Source organism: Schistocerca americana, chromosome 1, assembly GCF_021461395.2.
Source record: "Schistocerca americana isolate TAMUIC-IGC-003095 chromosome 1, iqSchAmer2.1, whole genome shotgun sequence".
In the NCBI taxonomy this organism is placed as follows: Eukaryota; Metazoa; Arthropoda; class Insecta; order Orthoptera; family Acrididae; genus Schistocerca; species Schistocerca americana.
Genome location: NC_060119.1, coordinates 334,855,801 through 334,862,168, shown reverse-complemented (window position 1 = coordinate 334,862,168; position 6,368 = coordinate 334,855,801). Strand labels below are relative to the sequence as shown.

At 43.0% G+C, this 6,368-nt stretch overlaps 1 non-coding gene across 1 annotated transcript; it reads left to right on the top strand.

Annotated features, from left to right (window-relative positions):
* Positions 1-4,402: 4,402 nt before the first annotated feature.
* Trnat-ugu lies at positions 4,403-4,476 on the top strand. Its single transcript has one exon. It is a non-coding gene; the product is annotated as a tRNA-Thr (tRNA).
* The last annotated feature ends 1,892 nt before the right edge of the window (positions 4,477-6,368 follow it).

The following is a 6,368-nucleotide window of genomic DNA, read 5'->3' as shown; positions in this document are numbered from 1 at the left end:
CTGCTTCATGGATCTTCTTACACTGACTCGACTATAGGTTTATTGTTCTTTTGTCTTCTCGGTTGTATCAGATCTAATTAAATAAAGCTTAAACATCAACGTGTTTATCAAATCTGTTTGTCGCCTTTGAAATGAACCTATCTATACCGGAAGTCGACTTCATGACGTAATCGTTTTGTGGCATGTAACGACATAAACATGGAAGCAGAAAGAGAACATGGAGAATACCTGTGTCTGTGTTGGTTTCTGGGTTTCTGGAATGTAGGTTGCAGTGTGATGACGAATTGATATGTAGCGTAGTTGGAAGTAAGGATTAGGTTGAAAGGTGACAGTATTGTTGTGAGTTTGCAAAGCATTATCGATGGCATCGGTTAAGTCCCTCATGCTACGGCTGCTTTGTTCTCTGCGTAGTTCAATAGTTTGTTTATGTTCTTCCATAGTTGTCTGTACATTTTTCTCTTATTGTTATTGTTATCATTCTTTCGTTTCACACTACTTTTGGAGTACGCTAAACCAATCAATTTTTAATTATCTGTGTCTCTCTATTAGCTGAGTATTGTTTCATTCTATCTGTTCTTGCTTTCCTTTGCTCTTCGGAGATTTGGATTGTTCGCTTGGTTTTCATTTTGACTTGGGACCTCTATTTCTTGTCTCTCTCTCTTTCTCTTCCAGTTTTATTTACGAACATTTCTTCTGTTATTTGCGGAACTCTTAAGCCCTTCTCCGTTTCCTCAAAACACTTTGGATAGGTTTTTATGTTGCGGAAGTTGTCAAAATAATATTTTTTTATTTATCTATTTGAGTTCTCTCTGAGGACGTGTCCATATAAATCAGTTCTTTTCCTCATTGGGTCTCAGAGCTTTTCGGTAGTTTAGTAAAAGGTCTAACCAGTCAATGGAAAATTCAGGGAGGGATAATGACAATATTACGAAAAGAATAGATTGCTACTCACCATTTAGTGGGGTTCAAAAATTTTCAAATGTGTGTGAAATCTTATGGGAAATAACTGCTAAGGTCATCAGTCCCTAAACTTACACACTACTTAACCTAAATTATCCTAAGGACAAACACACACACCCATGCCCGAGGGAGGGCTCGAATCTCCGCCGGGACCAGCCGCGCAGTCCATGACTGCAGCGCCTTAGACCGCTCGGCTAGTACTGGGGGTGTTGAGTCGCAGACAGGCACCAAAAATGTTTGCTAAACAAGTAAGCTTTCAGCCAAATGGCCTTCTTCTCCATTAGACAATCTGTCTTCGGCAGACAGATATAGTGGTCATGAGTGTGTGAGCTGTGTGCGTGCGTGTGTGTGTGTGTGTGTGTGTGTAAGTCAGAGGAGAGTCATTTGGCCGAAAGATTACGTGTTTAGCAGACTTTTTTGTGCCTGTCTGCCACTCCTTTGTCACAGGTTACATTTTTGTTGCAAATTAGTTTGTTGTTGTGCAATCTGGAGCCAAGGACTTTTCGTAATCTCGTACTTTTATTATTATTATTATTATCATTATTTTCAAGTCCTCTTCGTAGTTTGCAGTGTCCATAATTCGTAGTCTGAGGTCATTTCGTTTCACCACTGTATGCGGGAATCGTCTCTGCAGAGGAGAACAGCCCGAATGCCGTTGCGCCCCGTGGTGAATTGAGTTGTGAGCTGAGCTGTCGCCTACCTGTGCTATGCTGTCTGCTGCACGGAGGCGCCGCACCTAATGCAGCCGTACTAACTCAATTGCGGAGTGAGCGGACTCGGCAGGAGTCGCCGGCCGGCAGTAATGACCGCTGTCAGCGCCGCAAACGCCGCAAGAGCCAGCGACGGCCGTCGGCCCGGCGACAAAACTGCAGTTCACTCCGTAATGGAATGAGCGGAGCGGCGCGGCGCCTGCCTTGAGAAGTGACTGGCGGTCCGCTGCAAGTACCGCCGCCGCGCCGGCTGCCTAACTGTGAGCCGCCTAACTCGATTGTGGTGCGAGCTGCTGGGGCGGCGCGACGCGGCCCCGTGCTGTGCGTGGCTTGTCAGCGTCAACGACCGACGTCACCGCTGTAAACGACGCCGGCGCCGCCGGGCTCGCCTGTCAGATGAACTGCGGATACCGAACAAACCAAGTGGACATCGCGTCAATGGCTTACAGCTGACACACGTCCCAACTTTTATTTTTTACCCTTCACATCTACGCAACCGATCTTACGTGGTCGGCGGGCGACAGTTATGGAGCCACTATCATTTTACTCCTTCCTTTCATTTCATCCGTCCGGCTTCCTTTGGTCCTTGGTTCCCTAACGAACTCTGTTTTCCAGGATGGGATTGTTGGTCCCAGGACCAACTCTCCTCCGTTATCCACGCTCGAGACTGGCGCTGGGATTTTCGCGGTACCTCCCAGCCGTAAGAAGCAAATAAAGACAGAGGATAGCCACTTACAGATAGCCCAAGAAAACTGTTGTCCAAGATCTGATGATGCCAAGTTATGGCATGATGAAAATGCAGTGCAACAATGTAAGACTATTTTGACAAGTAGACTTAATGAAGCCATTGCCCGATTGGGCAAAGATGGGAAATGGTCAAACATATAATACATGGGACAGCTAAAACTGCACTGGGTAGAAAGAAGCAGTCGAGAACCCAGGTTTGGTTTGATGAAGCGTGTAGGAGAGAGACAGAAGAAAGGAATGAAGCAAGAAAAAGAATGCTCCAGATAAGAACAAGAATTACTGTAGAAGAATACCACGAGAAGAGAAGGGAAGCATATAAGGAATGCCTTAGCTGGCAATCTACTGGTCATTGACACAGACTGCCAAGGTAGAACTTGGGCAAATTTTTAGCGTACCCTGGGGATACTATCCGGGGCGTAACAGTACAAGATAATCGGTAGAACGAAGTCCTTTTTTTTGACAGCTGAATTGCGTTTCCTGAAGATTCCAGTGAATCTCAGCCTGTCATCTACGTTTCCTTCAGTTAGTTTTACGTTGTCGTTCTGATATAGATCGGTACCAGGTATCTCACAGTTGTTAATATTTCCACAAGCCTGTAGAGAAATAGAATAGTAATGAATCTTCTGGCCCATTTATTAGCATTCGTTGCATTCATCTACTGATTTTGGCGTTCAGGGACAACCGCCAGTCCCTGGAACAATCATCGATCTTCCATGTTTCTGCTTTTCGCTAAAGTCTCCTGAAGTTGCAACATTCCCACAGACAACATCATCGCTTGCGAATAACCTCAAATTCCGATGTTATCTACAAAACCATATAGGCCTATATAAAATCGATTTTACCTTGACCATCCCAAATAACCTTTTACCCAGAAGGAAAATTTAAAAGAAAATGAAGTAAATGTTGCTTATCAACGAGGGGAACATCTACCTGTATGAGACTCGAGTTCCTTTCGGCGTACGGCATGTTCAAATCATTTACGGGAATGCAGTCCGGTGACGTCGTGGAAAACCGCCGATATTTCGACAGGTGACTACACTGTCAACGTCAAGACAGAATTGCAGCAACCAAGGGCCGTGGAAGGTAACTTAAAAACCTCGGTCTGCAGAGCAATTCCGGGAGGATAAAACACACACACACGCACACACCGACACAAACACACACACACACACACACACACACACACACACACTGTAAACAGCAGCGCCACCACACAACCAATAATGACCGGTGCTTATGCTCAGTATACCGATCCTCCATGGTCCTGACAATCTGACCAACATATGACGTGCCTCAAGTTCGAGGAATACGATAGACACACGGTTTACGCAAATCAAGACCATCCTCAACGGAAACTGAAAGTACCCCAATCTTAAATGGAGATCGGAAAACACATTTCACATTTCCGCAAAATATGGCCAATCTTGTTGAAAATGCTCCCTGAGTAGGGCAGAAAGGCCGTAGACCTTGGTGCAAACTCGGTATTATCATCACTCACCCAGTGCACGGTTAGTCGGTAGTGTAACGCACGTCTGCTCTCTGTTTCAGCTATCTCCATTCTAAAGGAAGGTGACTTCAAGATTGTTTAACTCAGCTGAGAATTTCTCAGGGTCTGAAATTACGTGGACCCTGCGAACGGAAGTACGAGATACCATTTCAAGCTGAGTCGTATGGAGAAAACTATCGGACTTCAGATACAAGTAAGTGCGATATGGTAACTAAAGAAAACGTCACAAGCCAAGAACGTTAAAACCAGCATTTTATTTAATATCGACTACGACAGAGCTTTCTGTCATCATATTATCTTACGCTTTAATATCTTATGCTTAAAATTACGGGAATCGCCAAATCGTGCGCGAGTAATGAGTGGGTGGGCAAATGTCTATAAGGTACAATACATATGTAGAATTGTGGACAGTTGGGAATGTGAGTCTCACGGGAAGCGTGCAAAGGATAAGTCCCTGCAGTCGCGCTATTCATCTGTGTCCTCGGTGGCTCAGATGGATAGAGCGTCTGCCATGTAAGCAGGAGATCCCGGGTTCGAGTCCCGGTCGGGGCACACATTTTCAGCTGTCCACATCGAGGTATATCAACAACAGCTGTCGGCAGCTGAGGTTGCCAGTTAGTCATCATTTATTCCAGGGAAAAGCTGCATGGTCATCAACAGTAACTGTCCTTTCGAGAACAAGTTACTGTCTTCGTATATATAGTTAACAGTCTTCCGATTTGTTGCTGTGCTGCGAACCCTGAGTCGTATCCAGAGCCACGGATAATCATGGGACAGGCAGTAGTTAGAATTGCAGCTTTTTCCGCCTGTCCACTCCGACCGTGCCCTCAATACTCGCAGGTTAACGAAGAAGGTGCGCCTACACTGGCGCGATCGTAGCCGCACACCGCGTCTACCCGTTAAACACTTTGGCACTCTTTCGTGAGTCAAGTTGCTCTCCTTCCTCCCTGTTCGCAGTGTGACGGGGACTCTCCATTTCGTCGTTACTGTCGATACATTTAAACAAAGTAAATGTTGTTCTGAGATAAAGAAATTTTTTAACTTTTGTCATCATTATTGTGTGGGGAGAAATTATTAATTATTTGATCCTTACTCTTTAATTGTAGTTTTGTTATTGTTAATGTTTTGGTACATTTTTACTATGCAAACTAATTTGCATAAGCTTTTGTCATTATTATTGTATGATGAAAAATTAGTAATCACTTGCGCCCCGCTGCTTACGTGCAACTTTATCACAATTAATCTTTTGGGATAAAACTATTTAAAAATTGATTTTGCATTAGCTTTTGTTACTACTACTGCGTGGGGAAAGTTATTAATTATTTGAGCCCAGAGTTTAAGGTCAACTTCATCACCATTATATTTTTGGTACTATATTTGTAAGTAGGCTGTTTAGGTTTTTATGTCGATAACGCCACGTAGCGCTCTATATGAAAATCACTGACTGTGCTGTGTGCAGTCTGTGGGTGGTTTGCATTGTTGGAATTCTCTATTGTAATGGGCAGTTGTATGTGAACAGCGCGTAGCGTTGTGCAGTTGAAGGTGAGCCGCCAGCAGTGATGGATGTGGGGAGAGAGATGGCGGAGTTTTGAGAGCGGATGATCTGGACGTGTGTCCATCACTATATATATATATATATATATATATATATATATATATATATATATATATATAATGACTTTTGAACACTATTAAGGTAAATACATTGTTTGTTCTCTATCAAAATGCCTATCAGTAGTTAGTGCCTTCAGTAGTTAGAATCTTTTATTTAGCTGACAGTATTGGCGGTCGCTGTATTGCAGTAGTTCGAGTAACGAAGATTTTTGTGAGGTAAGTGATTCATGAAAGGTACAGGTTATTGTTAGTCAGGGCCATTCTTTTGTAGGGATTTTTGAAAGTCAGATTGCGTTGCGCTAAAAATATTGTGTGTCAGTTTAGTGATGATCAGAATAAGTAAAGAGAGAAATGTCTGAGTACGTTCAGTTTTGCTCAGCTGTTTGAAAATCAAATAACGTGGAGGTTTATCAGCACAATAATTCATAAATTTTTCTAAGGGGACGTTTCATAAATTGTAACTGTTTAAAAATCTAATGTCGTGAATAAGGCTTTTCATTCATTGCTGTTGGGATAAAATCACGAATTATTTGCTGTTGGGGTAACTTTTGGATATGTAAAAGGGGTAACTGTATGAATAACTTGTTAGTAATTATTTTGAGGTTCGATAGCTGTAGTCAAAATATCATTGTTTTGGAGATAAAAAAATTACTGTTTAAAGCTGTTTCCTAATAAATTGTTATTTTTAATCAGATTTAAGATAAAGTCATTGTATGTAACGATGAGTTCCGGCCTTCCAATCCGCAGCCATCTGCGCTCGACTGTGCTTCGTTTTAATCCAAAGAGGGGCATTGCAGTGTACTGAGTATAAGAGACACACACGCTTACAG